The sequence below is a fragment of the Cibotium barometz genome, chromosome 26, assembly GCF_041138505.1.
Source record: "Cibotium barometz isolate CiBa-2024 chromosome 26, ASM4113850v1, whole genome shotgun sequence".
Lineage (NCBI taxonomy): Eukaryota > Viridiplantae > Streptophyta > Polypodiopsida > Cyatheales > Cibotiaceae > Cibotium > Cibotium barometz.
This window is the reverse complement of record NC_141071.1, coordinates 31604502-31627193: the sequence shown is the minus strand read 5'-3', so window position 1 is coordinate 31627193 and position 22692 is coordinate 31604502.

Sequence of the window (22692 nt, the reverse complement as noted above, 5' to 3'; positions counted from 1 at the left end):
GCTAAACAGGGTGACTGAGGAGGATATGGTTCGAAGCTTTGAGCTGGTATGTGTTCCTGAAATAAGAGAGCGCATAAGAGGATTACAGGCAGCACATGATGGCAAAAATTGAGAGGAGTTCAAGCTTTCTTTGAAGGATGATTATTTCATGGAGGATTCTGAGCGGGTGACCAAGCGAACTTTCTTGGAATGGGTCACAAAACCCAAAATGGGAATTTCTGCCACCACAGAGTTGCTAAGAGAGTTTGAGAAGCGCTATGCCCAGCTGTCAAGGGTAGAGCGCACAACTTTGGATAGGGAAAAAACAGAGCTCTTCTTACAAGCAGCTGGGAAAGATCTCCAAGAGAAACTGGAAATCCTCCTTGAGGATAAGAATACAGAGCAGGGGCTAAAGAATGATTGGAATGATGTCGAGGATGCGGTCACCATGCTAGCAAAGCGGCAGCGAAGGAGGGATAAAATGGTGATGAGCTCGGCAACCCCTATAACTACTGTTACCCCTGAGAATCTACCAAAACCAGCTGCTGCAATCCCAAAGGTAGAAGAGACGATGGAAGAGCTTATTAAGGGCATGCGAGACCTAAAATTGAAGATGTCTAGGATTGAAGAAAAAGGGCTACCATTAGGGTAGGCTTCTATGCAAAGGCCTCAAAGCAAAGAAGGGTTTACATTCAGATGTATATGGTGTGATGACCCAGAACATGCAAAGAAAGACTGTGCTAGCTATAAGGAAGCCCTCAGAAATCAATTTGTGTTTTTCAAAGATGGGAAAATCCACCTTACAGAGACTGGTCTTCCATTAAGCACAAACTTTGGAAAAGGAGGGATGAAAAAGCTGGTTGAGGATATGGCTGCTAGCCATGCCATCTCTATGGTTGAGGCAGCAACCTATGGGTTAAAGGTTGGTCAATCAAAGCAAGAATCTGAGAATGATGAAGATTATGGGAATGAAGGTTTTTGGCCATCAACAATGGAACTAATTGCGTCAAAGAAGGTGTCTAAGCAGGCTTTGCATGAGGCAGGTGACTGTATACGTCTTGAGACTGGCTGGGAAGAGCCTGTGGATTCTTTATCTGTTCATGCCTACATTGCAAAATGCCAGAATAATGAGGCACAGGTAGAGGAAAAGCGTAAGAGGGAAAATGAGGAAGAAGGGCCATCAAAAAGTGTCACTCGTGGTAGTGAAAAGAAGAATCCTGGGCCATCACATATGCCTCCACCGCATAGCAGACCTCCACAGGAAGTATCAGTGGAAGAAGTGCCAGCAAAAATGAAGCATGAGAGGGAGAAGGGTAAAGGGAAAAGTCCACTCTACAAGCTTCAATCTGATATTGAAGCCGCAACAGACCTCAAAAAGGTACTTGAAGAGAGGATTCTAAACAGTAGGGTGGAATTTACACTAGGGGAAGTCTTGGGAATTGCAAAGAAAGAATTCCATGATGAGATAATTGATATTATACGAAGGAAAAGGCAGTCTATAATTGAATCTATTCCATCACAAGGGGAGGCAAGCACTTCCAAGACTCATGGAGTACAGGTACAGCAAAAGGAAGAGAGAGAGAATGTGGTGGAATGTAATCACTCTGCTGAAGGGGCACGATAAGTACGCTTTGTAGATGAGGATGATGAAAAAGAAGTTCTTACAAAGAGTCATTACTCCAGGAGCCATTGGGCAAGGGCCACCACTGAAACCCTTGTCAAGATAGGTGACTTGGAAGAGCCGTATGTCGCTCTAATCGACCATGGGTCTGAAATAAATCTTATGGCTAAAAATCTCTACAACAAATGTAAGTGGCCAATGGATGTAGATCATGGGTGGATGATTAAAGCAGCTAATAACTCATCTGGAGAGCTCTATGCAGCCTGTCCAAATGTAAGGGTAACTATAGGGGATGTGAAAGATGATCAGAACTTCTTTGTTCAGGAAATGTCATCGTATCCCCTCATCCTTGGGCAACCCTACATTATAGCTGTGAGGATGGAAACAAAAGTTTTAGATGATGGCTCGGCATATGCAAGAATAAGGAGTAAAGATGGCAAGAAAGCTGTTCAGTTCTTGACAGTTTGTATTAACCATGAAAGGAACTGTGAGTCTCTTCGAGCACAGTCACTCCCAAAGATAAACAGAGAATTCATGAACTATAGGGAGATGAGGGATTTTGGCCAGGTGCCATTGTAAAGCGGGATTCCAATGGTACAAGGGAAAATGAGTTCTCGCAGGACTCAATCAATGTAAATAACTTTCCAGCAAATTTTCAGGGATTTTCTAGCTATGGGTCACTGGTCTTTGTAAAAAGCAAAGATTTGAAGCGTGGCATGCGTCGACATGTACAAAATGAACAAAAAAGTCTTGAGCAGTGTGGTCTTTTGGAGAAGAATGAGTCTATTTCAGGGATGCTTGATGAGGTGTCATTTGTGGATACTATGGATGTGCTTTTTGCTATGGAAAGGGCATGCTTACAGGGTGGAAATGAGATGATAGAGGTGTCATCTGTGGGAATGTATGATATAATCCAGGAATTTGAGGGGATGGAATGTAAAAACATGAATTGTGAGATGGATGCTCATGTTGATACAAAGTATAAAACGGTTGCAAAGAAGGTGAAACCAGTTGCCTTGCCCTTGCCACCAGGAAGCAAGGAGAAAATAGATAAAGCCTCTATGCAACCGAATCTCAGAGATCCGAAGAAAATTGGGCATAAGTTTACACAGGAAACCCTAAAAGAGCTGAAGATTGGTGAAAAGGATTTTCTGTTGCCAGTTGAAAGGGAATGCTTTGAGGAGATGCTTGTAAAACATGGAAAGGCCTTTGCTTTTCAGCCGCATGAGATAGGCTGTGTTGATCCAAGCATGATAGCGCCAATGGTGATCTTCACTGTTCCACATGTACCCTGGAACCTGCAGTCAGCCGATTCCAGTACCAAAGGCTCTCTTGCCAAAGCTGATGGATTTACTAAAAGAAAAGATCAGGATGGGAATTTTGGAACCATCATGTGCTCCATATTCCAACAGATGGTTTACCGTGCCAAAGAAAAATGGAACATTGCGCTTCATTCAAGACATGCAACCTTTAAACAAGGTCACAATCAGGAATGTGGGAGCAGGTCCAATTGTAGACGAGTTTGCAGAAGCATTTGCAGGGAAAGCTATATACTCTATGGGTGATCTGTATTCGGGATATGATCAGTTCCAGCTGGATATACAAAGCAGGGACTTGACCACAATGAGAACTCCTTTGGGATTGGTAAGGATGTGTACCTTACCACAGGGAGCCACCAACTCAGTGCCACATATGATGAATGGAATGAATAAAGTCTTGCGAGACTTCATACCACAAATAACTATGCCTTTTTTGGATGATGTGCCAATAAAAGGCTGTGATGAGAAAGATAAAGATGGGGATTTGGATTCGAAAGGGTGCCGCAAGTTTGTGGCAAATCATATAAAAGATTGTGATATGATTCTATCCAGGCTTGAAGAGGTGAATCTTACTTTGTCTGGATTGAAATCAGTGTTTGGGGTTGGTGAAGTGCTAATCGTGGGGCATCTTTGTAGTACTAATGGACGCCGACCTTGTCCAGCCAAGATAGATGCAATACAAAGAATAAAAGAGATATGCATTAATGTTACAGAGCTAAGGAGATTTCTTGGTGCATGTGTCTTTTATGTTATATGGATCCCACATTATGCACATGTAGCAGATCCTCTTTATCAACTTTTGAGGAAAAATCAAAAATTTTTGTGGAGTGCAGTACATATTAAAGCTATGCGGAAGCTGAAATGTCTGCTCCAATCATCACCTACTCTAAGGAAGGCAGATTATGAGAGTGGCAGGACTGTGATTGTTACAGTTGATACTAGTCCTACTGGGATAGGATGGGCAATAGGGCAAGATGATGAGGATGATCACAGGTATGTAATCAGATTTGGAGCAAAGGTATTAAGCATTCGTCAGCGAAATTATCCGCAGATCAAGAGGGAGTTATGGGGAATAGTCACTGCTCTAAAATGTGAAAAAGAATATCTTATTGGGGTATCTGTACTTGTGGAAACTGATTGCTTGCCACTCTTTGGGATGATTGTAAGCTGCACCACTCCAGATATCGCTATGCTTAGGTGGATTGCCTATATCAAGTCACTAAATCCTGAGTTTGAGCATATTGCAGGAAAAGATAACCCAGTTGTTGCAGATATGCTATCAAGAGCCAAGTATGAAGATGAAGAAGGGATGATTAGTGACATTGATGATGTAGGTACAAGATTCTATACTACTGTATATGCAAAGGGGGACCATACTTGCTTATCAAATGCACTTGAGTCTTTTACTGAGGAAATGTATGAAGGAGATTGGTTGCTTATTGGTCAATACTTGAGTACTTTGACAAGAGAGGAAAATTGGTCTGACTCAGAATTTAAGAGGATCCGCAGAAAAGCATATGGGTATTTTTTAAAGGATGGGTACCTGCGGAAGCATCCTAAGCAGAGGAATGCTATGCCACAGAGAGTCATATGTGATAAAGAGACTCAAGGAAAGCTCATGAAAGAATTCCATGAGAGTCTCTGGGCTGGACATCGAAGTGTGTGGGCCACCTTTACCAAAATAAAGGAAAGATATTGGTGGAAAGGAATGTACAAAGATATTTCCCAATATGTGGAAACATGCATGGTATGTCAAATGTACTCGAATGTGCAACATCGTGATGGCCTGCAACCAACCTGCCCACCTGCCATGCACTACAAATGGGTAGTGGATCTAGTTACAATGCCTTTGGGAATTTGGCAGATGCGGTACATAGCACTTGCAAAAGAGAAGATTTGACAAATGAGGTGGAAGGGCGTGCTCTTAGAACAAAGAGTATGAAAACAGTATGCAAATTTCTCTTAGAAGATGTGATTTGCCGGTATGGTTGTGTTGGGAAAATAACAGCTAATAGGGGTGAGCTAGATGTTGAAGAAGCAAGGGAATTCTTCTCTAGAATTGGCATCAAATCGGCCCTAACATGTGCTTACAACCCAGAGGGAAATGGTAAAAGTGAGCGAGGACATCCTCCAATCATTAAAGCTTTGGCTAAGGCATGCAAAGGAAGAATGCGAGAGTGGCCAAGGCTGCTACCATATGCTTTGTGGGCTGACCGTACAACTCATAGCTCAGTGAACGGGATACATGCGTGCAGAATTAATGTATGGTCAGAAGCCAGTAATGCCAGTTGAAGAAGTAGTTCCAACTTGGAATGTATTACCCTCGGTGGAAGAATTGAAGAGGGAAGACCTCCTTGCATTGCGAATAAGGCAGCTGGAGAGGAGGCCTAAAGATGTAGAGCTTGCTAAAGCTCGTTTGAAAGATGCAAGGTTGAAAAATAAAGAAAGATTTGATCGAATACACAGACTCCGGCCAAAGCCTATTGAAGAAGGTGATTCGGTCCTAATGTATGATAGTAGTCTTGACAACCAGTTCACTGTCCAAAGAAAGTTTGCAAAAAGATGGTTTGGCCCTTACATTGTCAAGCATGTGCATGGAAATGCCACGTATACCCTGTGTGAGCTTGACGGAACAGAGATAAAGAATCTTGTAGCAGGCAAAAGGATCAAGATGTTTAAAAGAAGACATAACAGTGATCCTTTTGATTCACAGGAGACTCAGGATGAAAGGCTTGATAGTGATAGCATAGATATGGTTGAAGAGGAAGAGGATGATCTCCCTGGTAATGTAGAAGATGAAGACGACATCCAGATATATGTGGATCTTGATGATGATTTGGCACATACCAGAGGATGTGCAGGTTTAGAGGGGGTGGATGTCGTGCCATGGCACGTCTATGGTGTGAAACCATGCATATGAGGCCATTAAATGCAAATCCAGATGCATGGGATTAAGTGCCATGACTTGAGTTATTATATGATGCCTAAGTACATATGTTCATATTGTAAATGAGGTTCAATAAGATGACCTGAGGCTGAGCCAGGTCTTGAAGCCTCTGTACATAAGTGTGGTGTGAATCATGGAGTTTTTATGCTTATGGTAGACCTTGTAGTAGGGAACACCCCTCTCAACATGTATGGGAAATGTGAGAGCATGTATGATGCAAGGATTGGTTTTGAAAGAATGCCTTTTCAAGATATCGTGTCTTGGAATGCCATGATTTCTGTTCTTACTCGGAATGAGCAGAACAAGGAGGCTCTGGGTTTGTATGATGAGATGCACTGTTGGAGGCTGCGGGTTGGCTTGGGCATTAATAAGGCAATGATGAAGCTAATGGAGGGAAAGGTCTTGGGTGGTGGCTTTCATTTCCACCACCCAGAATTAAGAACAAGGCTGGGGTGTGGATGGGTGGTTATCAACACCAAGGACCTCCATCATGATTAAGGTTGGGAGAGACTAGAGAGGGCGGCTACTGCTTAGCTAACTGTGAGCTTTTGAGAGAGAAGGCAAGGAAAGAATCAAAGGAGCAAGAGCCCGTTTGCACTTCATGCTGGCGTCAAATATGCTGCTTGTGACCTAGTTGTGAGAATGTCTTGGCGGTGCTTCTATACATGCTTCTTCTATGGATGCACTTGAGAGTTGTTGTGTCGTGAGCAGGTTGTTATTGAGTGTTTGCTAGAGATGTGAGAATATGAAGGATTTGAGCGCAGCGTGTATCTACTGAAACTGGGGATCACTCCATTAGAGTGACCAGGGTGCATCATATGAGAGTGGGAGTGATGCGCATCACTCTCATAATGATTATGTGGAACATGCTTTTACAAAGGCAAAAGCGTCATTCGCATGATGCCTAGCAAGGGCAGCAGCTGCAGACGCAAGGTGGTGGCTTGCGTGGCAAAAATGCGAATGATTTTTTTAAAAAAGGGAATATCCGAGTATTAAGCTGGAAAAAAGAAGGCGCAACGTATTTTTTAATTTGGGAAATCCGATTTTTTGGCTGCAAAAAGGAAGGGGGACCGAATTCCCTGCGGGAAAGAGAAGAAAACCAGGAAAACGGCGCATATTGAAGGGGGGGTGTGAAAAAAGAGAACAAAAGTAGATTTCAACCAGAGATTCAAAAATCGTGATGACGGCTACTGTGTAGGGCATCCTGGGGTTTGAATTAAAGAGAAAATGAAGCTCTATCCAATGTCATGATCTTCAAAAATCTCACAGTATACAAGCAAAATGATATCAAAACCTTTACGAATGCTGAATTTGGCGCATACTGAAGCGAAGCAGAACATGGGGAAAAGCGAAATTCATGAATTCGCTTCTTTTTTTTACTCTGAGATAAGTAATTTTTTTTCTTTGTTTTGTTACTTACGATTTTCAAAAATTGTATAGTCTTGGAATAATAACATTCCCCCTTTAAGGTTTTTGGGGATGAGAAGGTTTTTATGGTTTTGGAGAGTCTGGGAATAGGAAAACATCAAAAATACAAAGAGTTTCCTAGATTTGGATTTCATTTTGTAAGAAGCTACTTGGTTGGAATTTGGATTTCTAGACATGGAGTTTTCTAAAATCACAGGAATATGTTGTACATATGCCATATGTCATCTTTTGCTTTGTGAGTTGTTGGAATCTGAAAGCAGGTTTTCATGAGATCAAGGGTCATCTTGAAATGGTGGAGTTGGCAATATATGAAATATGTGATGTGAATGGTCACATGTATATGGAAATCTTTTGTAGATTGTGTTATGCCTACATGTGATATGTTTGAGGCATTTGGAAAAAGAGTCGGGAGATCTATGGTTGGAACTGGTCATGCTCTTGACACATAATTTATGTGCAATCATCAAGTTGAATTTGGGGATGTATTGAAGTGAATTGGCACATGTACATGTCATCAAAAATGGAGATGTCTTATGCTCCTTGAAGAGTTATGTGTTTTTGTTTCCTTGCTGGATTTTGGAAGCTACTCCCACAGCCAGAAGTCTCGCACTTGCCCAGCGATACCGTCCACGTCATGACAGCGCGCATGTGCATGTGTAAGAAAAAGTGACAAAAACAAGTGGGGTTGAGATGGAAAGAAAAGGAAGAGGGAGGCCATGGGAATGGAGATGAGCATATGTAAGAAATAACAATGAAAAATGGGTGGTGGGAGGCTATGGGAATGCAGATGGTCATGAGGAGTTAAATATTAGGAGAGGTGGGAGAGGCATGCAAGTGGCTGGGATCTTCAGTGCAAGGGAGAGGGAGTTGGCTACTAGCTTGGAGCAAGTGAGGGAGAAAGGATGAGAAACCAATGTGGGGGGAATGTAGAGGTGATGTTTCTACATGTGCTCATGTATACACAATGCTGGCATGTTTGCATGCACTTGTTAATATGTCTACACAATGTTGGCATGTCTACATGCAGTTGTTGACACATATATATGATGGTGGTGTGTTTGCATGTGCTTACTAATATGTCTACACAATGTTGACATGCTATATGTTCTTTTTGACATGTCTACACAATGCTAAGGTGTGAGCATGTAGCTCTCACTACAAGAGATGGGGATCATAGCCGCGCGAAGAGCAAAGAGAGTAGAGAAAGGGGATCTAGGTAGGTACGTAGGGTGTACACAATTACAATACACAACTATAGGCACAATTGTAGCCACATGTATATCCGTGTATATACCTAGAAGTATAGCTGTATATTGGGAAAAAACCAGACATTCGAGAGAGCATTCTCAAGAGCTAAAAATATCTCGATATCACAAAAGAAGCATAAAATTTGATCCCAATATCACAAAACTTGAAGAAGCACCCAGTGTATTGTAATATAATCAAATATGGACTAAATCAAGGATGGAAATTTGAGAAATTGTTTAATAAATTAGGGTGAGCTTAGCCCAATATCTGTCGCATCTTCCATCAAATCTATACATGCTAATTGGTTTTTCTCAAGATCCATATTGTCCATTGTAAGGTCAACAAACAAATCTATCCCACTAGCAATGGACATAACATCATCATCATCATCATGCTCAGATTCAATTTCTTCCTCATTATCTTAGATAAGGACACCTTCATCGCGTGAATATGTGGTAATATCTCGCATTCTTCATCTTGTACTTGATTGTTCACATGTTTTTTTATTCCCTTTTTGTCCATGATCTCTTCAACATCCCTATCTTAAAAAAATGCTCTTTGAACGAAGAGTGACCTGCATGACATACCACCATTTCTTGTCATTTATATTGCATGAAACACAACCTAGTAAGAAGAAACACATCGGGTGTAAATTAAACATGTATAAGGATGATATAATAAAAGATTATGGATAGAATTTACATGTTCACAATGGTGAAGTAGCACAAATTTGAGTCTCTCTCTATTTGTTAAAATTTTGTGGAATCGATCGCCATAAATCCAGTTGGATGCCTTTTCACCATTTCTTACACACATTCTTAAACCAATCACATCTAATATAAAAATTTGGAATATCTTGAATCTAAACTTTAAAATGTTTTGAATCATGCCACAACAAGCATTGTTCCACTTTCTTGCTTAAATTTTTTCATAACCCCACAATCTTGGGTATTTCTCCTTGTATCTATATGTTAAGTACTGAAGTGTCTTCCTTTGGACCACATGGCATTGCATACCTTATACTACAACTAACACCAAATGAAATATATTTATGATATTGAATAACCATATCATGAGATTCTACCACTACCAAAGGGGGGGATAATATAGCCTTGCAAAGGTTGCTATGTGCAATGATGAGAGAGAGTAGTGAGAGAGGGCATAATTAGAGTACGCAACTATAGTCACAACTATAGCCACATCCGGTCATGCAACTATAGCCGTGCCTATATTAGCGTATTGTAATTTTAGGATTTATAATGTGGTGTCACACATATCTCATTGTCTTCTTCCAAGGAGGTTGCATCTTAATTCTTGCTAATGTAGGCAAACCCTAGCCATGGTACCCTACTCCCTTGCCCCTTGCTATGATTACCTTCTCCTTTCTATGATGCCCTTGTCCTTTCCCTTTCTCCTTGTTATGATGCCCTTCTCCTTGCCCTTTCCTCTTCTTCTCTCCTCTTTTCACAAGCATAAGCCCTCTCTTCCTTTCAAGCCAAAAGTCATCCTCACTAAGCCTCACATCTCCTCACAAGGAAAAGGCCTCTCCCCCACAAGCCTCACAAGAAAGCCTCTCCTTCCAAACAAGGAATGTAAGTTTTTACATTAATCTATGCATGTTTTTTTTAAATCTATGGATTGAATGCATGCATCACAAAAAAAAATCACCTAATTCTTACTAATCTCTTCTCTTGTAGAAAATCCATTCTTTGAATACAAGCTTTCTTCTTCTCCTCTCCTCTTTTAGTAGCAAGAATAAGCCCTCTCCCCCTTGCAAGCCAAAAGGCATCCTCACTAAGCCTCTCTTCTCCTCTCCTCTCCCTACAAGCTTCACAAGAAAGCCTCTCCTTCCAAGGAAGGCAAGGTTTTCCATTACTCTATGCATGTTTTATTTTTTTAATCTATTGGATTGAATGCATGAATAACAAAGTAAATCACCTATTTCTTAATCTCTTCTCTTGTGTCTAGGTGAAGATAATTCATTATTTGGATACTTGAAGCTCTCTCAAGCAATGGTGCCTTGCAAGCATTAGAGGTAAGCACCTTTCTTTCATTCATGTTTTCATAGCACCTCCACATGTTGGGGATTTCTTTTTCTTTAGTACATCCTTGTTTAAAGCTTATGCATGCATACTTTAATAAATCATGGATGCATAAGTAAAGGCTTTATGTGTTAAGACTTTGTTAAGATTTATGCATGGGCTTTATTAAGCTTTATGCATGGGCTGAAAGCTATACATAAGCTTTATGCATAAACCTTTTGTTGAAGCTTTATGCATGGGATTTTGCATAAGCTTATGCAAAGGCTTTAAGCTTTAAGCTTATGCATAGGCTTTAAGCTTTATGCATAAGCCTTTGCATAGGCATAGACTTTAAACTTTAAGCTTATGCATTTTGCATAGGTTTTAAGCTTTATGCATAGGCTTTAAGTTTATGCAAGAAGCTTTAAGCTTATACATATGCTTTAAGCTTTATGCATGCTTTTGGTTATGGATTTTATGGCTATAAAGAGAAATAGGGTTAAGGTCAAAATCTATGAAAAGTGGATCTTATCATTACTAATCCTTGATTTAGCCATGCTTCCCTAATCATAATAAATCCTCTTTTCAATCCGATCAACCTCTTACATCAACATTTACATCACTTATGGTAGAAATATGATGATCACCATGCATGGGAAAAAGGGGAGAGTGTATAACATTCATGCGTATGCTTCCATAGTTCCTTGGTTACTTGAGGATTAAAAATATGGATAGCTACTATTGGTAACGTTTGGTCAAAGAATATGCATGGATACATAGTTCTTATCAAAAGGATTTCATCAATCTATAGTTATAAAATTTGGACACCAATTTTTCAAGTTATGGCAATTTTGGTTTATGATTGTTGACTATTCTCAAAGGTCAGAAAATAGAGGCATATGGCCATTGACTAAAACAAAATGGAGTACATAGTTGAAAAATAAATACTAAGAGATTTTTAATAATCCTTAGCTCAATTGACTTTGACATTTCTATCATTCGTGGAATTTGTACCGGTAATTAAGAAGATTGCATTGGTTTCAACACAATGGATTACACTTCTGATGAGGATGGTTGTTGCAATCTTGAAGACTTCACTTGCATAGAAGGTGACAAGAGGTGGATCATACTTATGATTCTCAATGGCATACAAAAGATATATATTTTGATAATTATGCTTATGATGATAAGTACCGTAGCTATGACTCTTCCTATGAGGTCACTTAGGAAAATGAGGATTAGGTTAATGAAAGTGAGAAAAAATCTCAACTTAACACCTATGAGAGTAATAATGGAAGTAATCTTGTGGACACATTTGACAAGGGGATGATGATGATGTAATTCAACTAAGAGGAAATGTCTTTAATGCAATGAAAGAAAAAGGCAACAATGCTTTTATTAAGAATCAAACACTTTAGTTGATCCTTCTCAACTTGTAATTATAAAAGACTTTTTGGAGATAAAACAATTTGGACAACATAGTACTTTGGTGCAAAGGCAACAGACTATAATAATAAGTACCAAGGACAATGAAGAGTAAGATATGACAAAATGTATGAAGTTGTGTGCTCCAAATTGCCAAAGCCTATGAAAGAGGGATGAATTCATTGAGTATATGGTGTCTACATAAGTAGGAAATCTATAATTCAGAAGCATGGTGACCATTTTTTCAAGATTTGTTTTCATTTAATGGTGAAGGAGTCACTTGTGTACAACTTAAGGAATGGCTTCACAATTGGGAGGCCTAATTGTATGACTTCCCTTGTTGATAATAAAGGCAAGGTGAAGAAAGTTACTTCACATTTCATGGGCAAAGCTATATCTTCGTGGTTGCAAGCAATGCACAAGCACGTGTGTACTCTCCATCCCTATTGAGCATAATCCCTTTCTTGCATTAGTATCAAAGCATGTGTGGTGTTCGGAGAGTTTAGCCTGTGAAGTTGTGCAAAGATTTGCAATTGTTCATGAGAAGTTGAGCTTTAGAGAAAGATGCATGAAACTTCTACATGAGGATTCTTTGTCTAGGTATGCTAATGAGTATTTGTATCTTTCCTTCTTTGTAGTAAACATCAAGGAGAAGGATGACATAGATACATTTATGTGAACAATAGACAAATATTTCATGATGCAAGTGGTCCAATGCATTATGGAAAGTGATGATGACATTGTCTTCGATGAGATTTTGGTGTTGGTGGGACTTATTCACAAGCCAATCTTAACTTTTATCAGGAAATCTACGAGGAGTTCACTTCAGTGCATATCTTCTATTGGAAGAAACTCTTATAAGAACACTACAAGTGGAATCAAGATAGGGAGAAATAATTTATATGAATTTTTTGTGTCATCTCTTATTTTACCTCTTGATTTGAGCGGGGATGGAAAGGCTATTATGCACTCAATTTTGGATGTTGGTGGCTTTACAAAGAGGAAAAGCAGATATCCATTCACTCTTACATTTGTTCAATGCATGTATTATGATTATGTGGGGCCTTATGAGCACATTATGGGAGTTGAAGTGGACAAAAAACTTGGTGTAATTTTTGGAGAGTAAGATTAGAAGAAACCATACATGCATCAATGCAAATATTTGGATTTCATCCTAAATTTTTATTACTCCTCTATAGTAGTGGATCATTCTTGTGTTGATTTTATGGTAGATGTATTGGATTTTGATGATAGTATTAGAAGAAAGAACTCATGCATTGATGTGGATGTTGGTGACACATTGAATGCACATTTCAAGAAGTTATATGCTAAGGATCATGCATATGTCGTTCTATGTGATAATGACCATGCCTTGGGTGATTTGAAAGATTTTTATCATGTGGATGGTTTGGCCTTGCTTATATCTTTGGATGAATTGATGTTGCGGGAGAATTTCGTGAGTTCAATGCTATTTTTTCCAAAAAAATTTGGTTTAAAATAAGCATTTATGGAAGTTTTACCAAAATACCACACAATTTATTATGAATATTTGTGGTAGAGTGAATTCCATGAATTTCTATAATTTTTGGAAATTTTTTCTAATTATTTAAAATTTTTTAGAGCATTTTTATGGTTGAAAATGTTTTTTTATTGCATTTTGGCAGGTTTTCCACGGAGATGCTATCAATATTTTTGCCAAATTTATGCTAAAATACAATATGGGGTAGCTAATTGATGCATTGAGTGCTCTTCCGTGTGCATGGGATTCTTTTCTCCTCTCAAAACTAAAATTTTCTTCTATTTCTTCTCCCACGTGTGTGAACACCTCTTATAAGGCACGGTTTGATTAAGCTTTAATCATCATAATTAAATTACAATTATGATTAAGAAAAGATTAATTAAAACCTTAATCAACCTCCTCTCTTTTTAACAGAGAAGGAGGGGGTGGAGAAGAGAAGGTAAGATTGGAGAAGAAGAAGGGGAGGAGAGAGGAGAGAGGAGAGAGGAGCTCTCCTCCTCTCTACCATATGAAACGCAATGCGAGGGGGGGGGAGGGTTGCATCGTAGTCTGCAAGGAAAAAAATTGCCCCTCCCTCCCCATAAAACGTTTTTTTAAAGCTTTGAGTATAAAGCTTAATAAAGATTTAATTATTAAAAAATAGTTTTTTTATTTAAATAAAAGCTTTTCAATTCTTTTCAAAAAAGCTTGAAAAAAGAAAGAAAATAAGAGATTTGAGAAAAAAAAAAGGTTCTCTGAAATTTTTTACAAATTTATTTTCTTGGAGCCTTTTGGCTTTCTGTTTTCTCGGGAAACCTATTGACTTTTTGAATTTCGAGGATCTTTTGACCTTTCGAATTCTGAAAACTTTTGACCTTTCATATTTTGATTTTTTTTTCTATTCATTTTTTCGAAACTGTTGCCTTTCTATATTCTAGGAAAACCATTGGGATTCCAAAAAATTTTGAACCATTCGTATTCTAATTCGTTCGGGGTAAATTTTAAAAATTTTCTCAAAATTAGTGGAAAATTAGACAAAGGTTATTTTAAATTTCTAAAAAATGTGGGGTTGGTGATTGGCATGTGGTGTGTCCATTCGGGCACCCGTGATCATTCAAATTCCTTTTAAAATCTTTTTTTTAACCCAAAAAATTAGAAAATCCATTAAAATTATAAATTTTCATTGCATTTGAGAATTGTCGGGCGGAATTGGAAATTTCGTGACCAATGGGATTCTCAAGAGAAATTAGGAATATTCTAGAAATTATTTTTAAAAATCCTAGAAATTGGTATTTTTTTAAATATTAATGGTATTTTGAGAAATCTAATTGCTAAAACTTTTCTGGAAAAATATAGGTTGAAATGCCATAGGATAGGTTTGATGGAATTCAAAATTAGCGTATTTTGAGGAAAATAAAAAAATCTGTGATAAATCTTTTTCTTGAGAATTTAATATTTTTTAAGGTTATTTAGTGTTGATATACGTTCTCATATTCTAACATTAGATAGATGCAAGTTATTCACATATTATTATTGCAATTGTATCTTGTATTAGTACTTATTTCTATTTGGATTAATTATAAATGATGTTTTCTTAATTTTTTACCATTGTTTAGCCATTCTTATTGGACATGTTCCTTACTTTCTTCAATGATCGCTAGAATCTACGTTCCAAGAGTGTGTCACCTTTAACACTTGTCCATTATAATTTATTTTGCACTTGTGTAAGTGTGGTCTATGCTTAATTTCCTAAACCTCAGACAAATTCTATCATGGGTTAGTTGATCTAGTTATTTTGATGGATTTTATTGGATGGTTTCCAAGTTTTATATGGACTCATCAGGTTTTACCTAGATCACTTGTGTCTAGGGTTTTTTAACGAGTGCTACACACATGTATTTCACTTGCTTACTTTAGAGTTTTGCTTGAATGACACCACGTTCATATACTCTGGATTGATGAGTTGGCCACCAATTTTAATGCTTCTTTTGGCATGATTAATGAACATTAGATTGCATGTACTGATTTTTATAATCAACTATGGTTTTCATGGATTTAAGATGCTTCTATGCTTCTATCCATGGTTTTATGAGGATCTTTTGATCTTTTGGATGATATCATGTGCTTGAAGGTAGCATTTGCCTTCGGTTTTTGCACGTAATTTTGGAGTATGTTCCTTGTACTCTTGTATTGTATATATTCCAACTTAGATACCTAGTTGCTTATGTATCTAGGTGAATTGTTATTTTCCTACCCTAATTTTATTATGTTTATTGGGTAGTTATCATTAGAAGGAGCTAATAATTCAAATTCTTTTATAATGATGTACTCGGAAAGAGTTATTCCTTGATGTGGTCTCGGGTATATAGACAATTTAAGGTTTTAGTATGTGAAAGTCTAGGATAAGGCCATCTCATTTCTTTTATGAAGGATTTTATTCATTTTTCCTAGATGGTAAGGTATGCATGGGTGGTATCATGGCGGTATGGGATGGTAGCGATTCCTCACATTTATTATCTTATGGAAAAATTTGGGCTCAAGATTGTTGCCTTGCTAACATTACTTGGTATATTGACCCCAACATTCAAAGACAAATCTCATTTTCTGAATTCACTTGAAGTTGAACTATACGCATTCTTTAGATAAATGTTTTTTATCTATAGCGTGCATGTATTGATGAGCGTAATCTCATCGGTATAAAGCCGAAAGACATGGCATTATAACAGCAGGAACCAGGGATCCATCGGCGGCCCGACATACCCACATCTACACATGGAATTATTAGCGTCCCGAGTTACCCATATATCAACATAGGGAGTCATCAACGTCTTGATGAGTCACCTACGTACATCCGTAAACCATCAGGTGGACAATATAAATCACCTAAAGGATGGAACTTAAAGAAGGAAATGCCAACAAAGGAAGAATCCAAAATTCTTTAATACAAAAACAACAAGAAAAACTCGTTGAACTCTAAAGAAAAAGATTTTAACAACTGAAAATGCCGAGGAGATTACACTCATCAAAACATGCAAGCTATAGATAAAAGAAGTTATCTAGAGAATGCCTACACTACAACTTCAAGTGAAGTTTAAAAAAATGAGATTCTCTTTAAATGTTGAGGTCAACATGCCAAGTAATGTTAACAAGGCAACAATTTTGAGCCCAAATTATCTAATAAAATAATTTATGCAAGGAATCTGTAGTGTCCCATACCACCATGATACCACACATACATTCCTTACCAATTTGGAACTCTCTAGTATGCCATCTAGAAAATATAAGACAATCCTGCATAAAAGGAATAAGATAGCCTTATCCCAAACTTTCACATACTAAAACCTGTCTCTATGTACCTAAGACCACATCAAGGAATAACTCTTTCCGTGTACATCATTAGAAAACAATTTGAATTATTGGCACCTTTCTAATGATAACTACCCAATAAACACAATAAAGCTAGGGGGTAGAAAAATAACAATTCATCTAGATACATAAGCAACTAGGTATCTAAGTTGGAATATGTACAAGAGTACAAGGAACATACTCCAAAATTACGTGCAAAAACGAAGGCAAATGCTACCTTCAAAGCACATGATATTATCGACGAAAAGATCAAAAGATCCTTATAAAACCATGGATAGAAGCATAGAAGCACCTTGAATCCATGAAAACCATAGTTTATCATGCCATCTAATGGTCATTAATCATGCCAAAAGAAGCATTAAAATTGGTGGCCAACTCATCAATCTGGTACTAGGGAGTTTCAAATTGGTAAGTAATGTATGGGTGGTATCATGGTGGTATGGGACACTAGCAATTCCTCACATATATTATCTTATCAAATAATTTGGGCTCAAGATTGTTGCCTTACCAACATTACTTGGCATGTTGACCCCATCATGGGGCACACTCAAGGGAGGCTAGGTTATGTTATGTTCTCTTGACAGTGTGTGGAGGATTATATCTCTACTCTCATGCCATTTCACACTACAGCCACATGCTGCTGGATTGGAGTTATACCTCTTGGTGGTATGGGACACCAAGGTCAAGGTATGAGGTACTTAATTGTAATTCATGTGTGCATCCTTTGGGCTCGGGTGTGGTCGGGTGGATGAGTTTATGCATGTTTATGCATGACAATTATCTAAAGAGATCTTAGGGTTTTAATAGGGAGGGGAATAGGGAGTGTCAACTATGGACTAGTTGTTGCTGGCTTCTTTCCTTCTCCTTAGTACAACAAATTTCTTCTTCCATGTTTCCACTTCCTATTGTAGTTCCTCGTTCTCCTTAGGAGACTAGTTGTTGCTGGCTTCTTTCCTTCTCCTCAGTACAACAAATTTCTTCTTCCATGTTTCCACTTCCTATTGTAGTTCCTCGTTCTCTTTTTGCATTTCTTCATTCCAATTGCCACCACTTCTACTACCTTTTGCTTCTAGTTGATCTCCACTTGAGGCTAGTCCTGTAACATACCCATTGTAAATAACAATGTACTTGCTTCAGAGTTGAAAAATATAACTTAGTTTGTCATTTTTAAGATCAAAAAACTTCTATTTTTAGAAAATGAGCCATTTTTGCTTAGAAATTCGTAATTCTGAATCCAAATTTGGAATCTACGCGTAATTTTACGCTTAAAATAGTTTTTTCTGAACTAAAAACGGGTACCCGGAATGGGTTTAATTAAGCTTTTAAGCCTTTAATCTGCGAACTTCCGACCAAAAATAGTAACTATTCAGGCGTCTAATCAACGAACGGAACACGCCCCCATGGTCACGGGGCAAGGCCGGACATTTCTGTCAAAAAAAAATTTTGACCCCCTGGGGCGACGGCGGGCGGCCGGCGTGGGCCCCACCACGGGCGCCGCCCGTGAAAAAAACCGACAACCCACCCGGGACACCCAAGCGTGTACACGACCTAGACGCACCCTCCAGCACACCCCTACACGTACCCCCTCCTCCCAGAACCCTCTATCCACAGGTGTCGCGCTCTCTCTCTCTCTTGGGGACACCTCCACCCCCATGTGTCACACTTTCTCTCTCCTCGAGACACCTCCACCCCCAGGTGTCTCATTTGGTACAAGCGTCAATACCTGAGGGGGTGACAGGACGGCTTGGCCCTCATCGGCTGGCTGACGACGAGGGGAGACAGTCCGTGAGGTTTACCCAGTTGGTTGAGGCTGGAAGATCGAATTCTAGATTATCAATGTGGTTGTGGTTGTGATTGGATTGTGGTTATGGTTATGGTTATGGTTTGGACATGAAGTTTGGATTGGAATATCGGCCCGGTTTCAGGGTCTTTGTAAATATTTTTCACTGTAAGTATGTTCGTTGATTTCAATGTTGTGCTAAGGATGATTTCTTTTAAGGAATCAAGCGTAATTAATTAATAAAAGAATTTGTTTTTAAGTGTTTCACAGTGTGGTAGGACTTAATTAGAAAACAATTGAACGGGTGAGTGTGTGGAAAGTGGGAGGATGGATGCCCTGACGGTACCATTCTAAGGATGGGTGGACCCGATCAGTCGGGTAGCTTTCTACTAGTCGTAACTTACGATACTTAGGGAATAGTAGAGTCACGAACAAGACTTGTTTTAGGGGACCGAGCCAGCGGCAGCCGTGCCTCATGAAATACGGGGGAAAAAGGCATTGGCTTCCTTGAACCAAGTGTGGGTCTTGTTCCATCTCCATGCACATTTTGTGCTGGGGATTAGAATTTCCTTTAGGATGACTACGCTTCCCCTGCGAGATAGAGTTAGGTCTGTCCGTTTGCTCGTAACCTCGTATTTCTACGAGATCGAGGTGTCGTCAATCGGAAAATAACACTAGACTTAACCGCCTATCAAAAGGATTCCCCCGCCCTACGGGTCGGGGGCCTCACATGTGGTATCAGAGCAGGTTTAGACTTGGGAGATTTTATATTGTATTCTCTTGTTGCTCTAGGAATTCTTGTTAAACTAATCTAGTTACAGCTGGACGCAGGAGGACGAGATGGATCCCTATTCTCGCTTCCTGGTATTCCAATGCATGTTCATGACTGCTTGTCGCTCTTTTGAATTTGAGTTCCGTGACACTATGATGCACATTGTAGACAAGCTAACCCTTCCTCTTTACACTCGCATCGAAAGGGGATGGAACAGAGCTGAGTATTGGCATCGTCGATCTACCTATTTCATCATTCGAGCTTAGCACGTCGGCAATCTCACCAACGACTTGAGGCGGATCCGATATGCCGAGATGTTGTGGATGGTTCGCTTGTTCTAGTTTATTGGCACTCCTCGTAACACCTATGTCACTATCGATGGGAATCGCATGCTGCAGAATCGTTGGGTTTATGATAGGGTGACTCAAGTTGTATCCCCTGATAGAGTAGCCGTTACCCGTCTTTCTAGACGAGGTTTACCTCCCCTACCAGAGACTTATCGAGTTCTTGAAACCATGGGAGAACCCCCCTACTTTTTCAATGCTACCACCGCAGATCTTTATTAGATTCCCTAGAGGACTACCATGTAAATAAATAAGATTGGATTTAGTCCAATCCTTGTAAATGGCTTGGTTTACTTGTAAATATTAAAGCTTGGAATAAAAGGTTTTGATTTTCATGCTCATCGTCTTATGTGTATTAAACCGCCTAAGTGACATGATTCTAAATATGATTGTTGAGTTAGCTAGTGGAAAAGAAGAAGTATCCCGACATTGTGTGGGAGATCTTGAATTTGAATTGGGTGGTGAATCAACCCATGGGTATTTCAGAAGCTTACCATTAGGGATTTATGATGGAATCCTTGGTATGGACTGGTTAATTGCAAACAATGCTGACATTCACTGTGTTGAAGGAAGCATCACCTTTAAGAATAGTCAAGGACAGGTAGTATCAGCCCAGGGAAAAACAGGTAAACCCAAATTTTATTTGGTCAAAGCTAATCGCCTTCTTAAGGGAGTGTGCAAAGGCCAACAGATCTTCCTTGTCAAACTCAACAAGGTAGAAGAAAGAAACCCAGATTTAGAACCCTCTTGGCTCCAGGAGTTTTCAGATATCTTTCCAGAGGAACTTACAAAACTACCCCCATCTCGAGAAGTAGATCATGGGATTGAGTTAATCCCTGGGGCTGAATCAGTTTCAAGAAGGCCTTACAAAATGTCTCTTCCTGAAGCCATAGAGCTCAAGGAACAACTTAGGCAGCTCATTGAGCAAGGATTCATTCGCCCTAGTAATTCCCCATGGGGAGCGCCTGTTCTTTTCCAGAGAAAGAAGGATGGCACGCTTCGTCTTTGTATTGACTACCGAGGCCTAAACAAGGTCACTATCAAAAACAAATACCCCATTCCTCGCATCGACGAACTTCTTGACAGACTTTATGGATCCAAAGTTTTCTCCAAGATGGATTTAAGGTCTGGCTACTATCAAATTAGGATCAAGGAATCAGATATCTCCAAAACCGCTTTCAATACCCGCTATGGCCACTATGAATTTACAGTCATGCCATTCGGATTAACCAATGCTCCCGCCACCTTCAACCGCCTGATGCAGGATATCTTACAACCCTACTTGGATGAATTTTTCCTTGTCTTCTTTGATGACATCTTGGTCTATTCTCAGTCAAAAGAGGAACATGAGAAGCATGTACGCAAAGTATTGCAAATACTGCGCGAACATAAGCTCTATGCCAAGAAAAGCAAATGTATCTTCTTCACTTCCCAAATTGAATATCTAGGGTTCATTGTCTCCTCAAAGGGCATCTCAATAGACCCTGCCAAAGTCAAGGATATATTGGAATGGCCACCCCCTAGGACAGTCAAAGAAATCCGTGGGTTTCTAGGCATCACAGGATGGTATAGGATCTTCATCAAGGATTATGCCAAGATAGCCGCACCCTTAACTGATCTCCTCAAGAAGGAATGTAAGATAGTATGGTTACCAATCCACCAAATCAGTTTTAGCCAACTTAAGACTATCCTCACCTCAGCACCAGTTCTGAAGCTCCCTGACTTCACCAAAGAGTTTGAGGTTGTCACTGATGCTAGTGGCCTTGCACTTGGTGGTGTCTTAATTCAAGAAGGAAGGCCTGTGGCTTACACTTCTCGTAAGCTTAAATCCTATGAAGTCAATTATGCCACCCATGATTTGGAACTCCTTGCAGTTGTTCATTGTTTCAAGTTATGGAGACACTATCTCCTAGGCCGTAAGTTTCTGCTTGTATAACTGACCACCAGAGCTTAAAGTGGATATTCACCCAGCCCAATCTCAACATGAGGCAAAGGAGGTGGATTGAGATTTTGCAAGAGTTTGATTTTGATATCAAATTTCATCCTGGAAAGGATAATGTTGTAGCAGATGCCCTCAGTCGCAAGTCCTTCCTAAGTGCAATCTCTATGCCAAATAATCCCGTCCTAGAGAAGGTAAAGCAGGTTTCACTTCATGACCCTGATTACCAAAAGCTAGTAAGCCTAGTTCACAAGGAGGCACCCACAGAAAAGGAAAATGTATTGATCAAGGGATACACCCTCGATGATGAATGCCTCTACTTCATGCAGAGGTTATGTATCCCCAAAGATCTTACACTGAAGAAGATGATCTTGTATGAAGCTCATGATAGCCCCGTAGACACCCAGGTTATGCAAAAACCTTGAATGCCTTAAGGAGAAGTTACTTCTGGCCTGGAATGAAGAGAGATATCCTTCAATACATCAGACAATGCCTTTCATGTCAAAGGATTAAAGCTGAAAGAATCAAAATGCCCGGGAAACTCCAACCTCTGGACATTCCTCAGATGAAGTGGGAATGTATCAGTATGGATTTTGTCACAAGTCTTCCCACAACACAAGGAGGGTATGATTCTATTTTAGTAGTTGTGGATATGCTTACCAAAGTGACCCATATTATCCCAGTAAAGAAGACATTTAAATCTTTTGATATTGCCCGCCTTTTCATCAAGGAAATCTTTAGGTTTCATGGATTGCCAAAAAGAATAGTCAGTGACCGGGACTCTGACTTCACTTCAAAGTTTTGGACATCATTATTCCAGGCTGTTGGAACACAACTTTGTTTCAGTACAGCTTACCACCCAGAAACAGATGGTCAAACTGAGAGAGTTAATCAGGTTATAGAAGACATCCTGAGAGCCTATTGTGGGCGTGAACCAAAGAAGTGGATTCATTATCTCCCTCTAGTGGAATTCTCTTACAATACATCCTATCACCAAAGCATAGG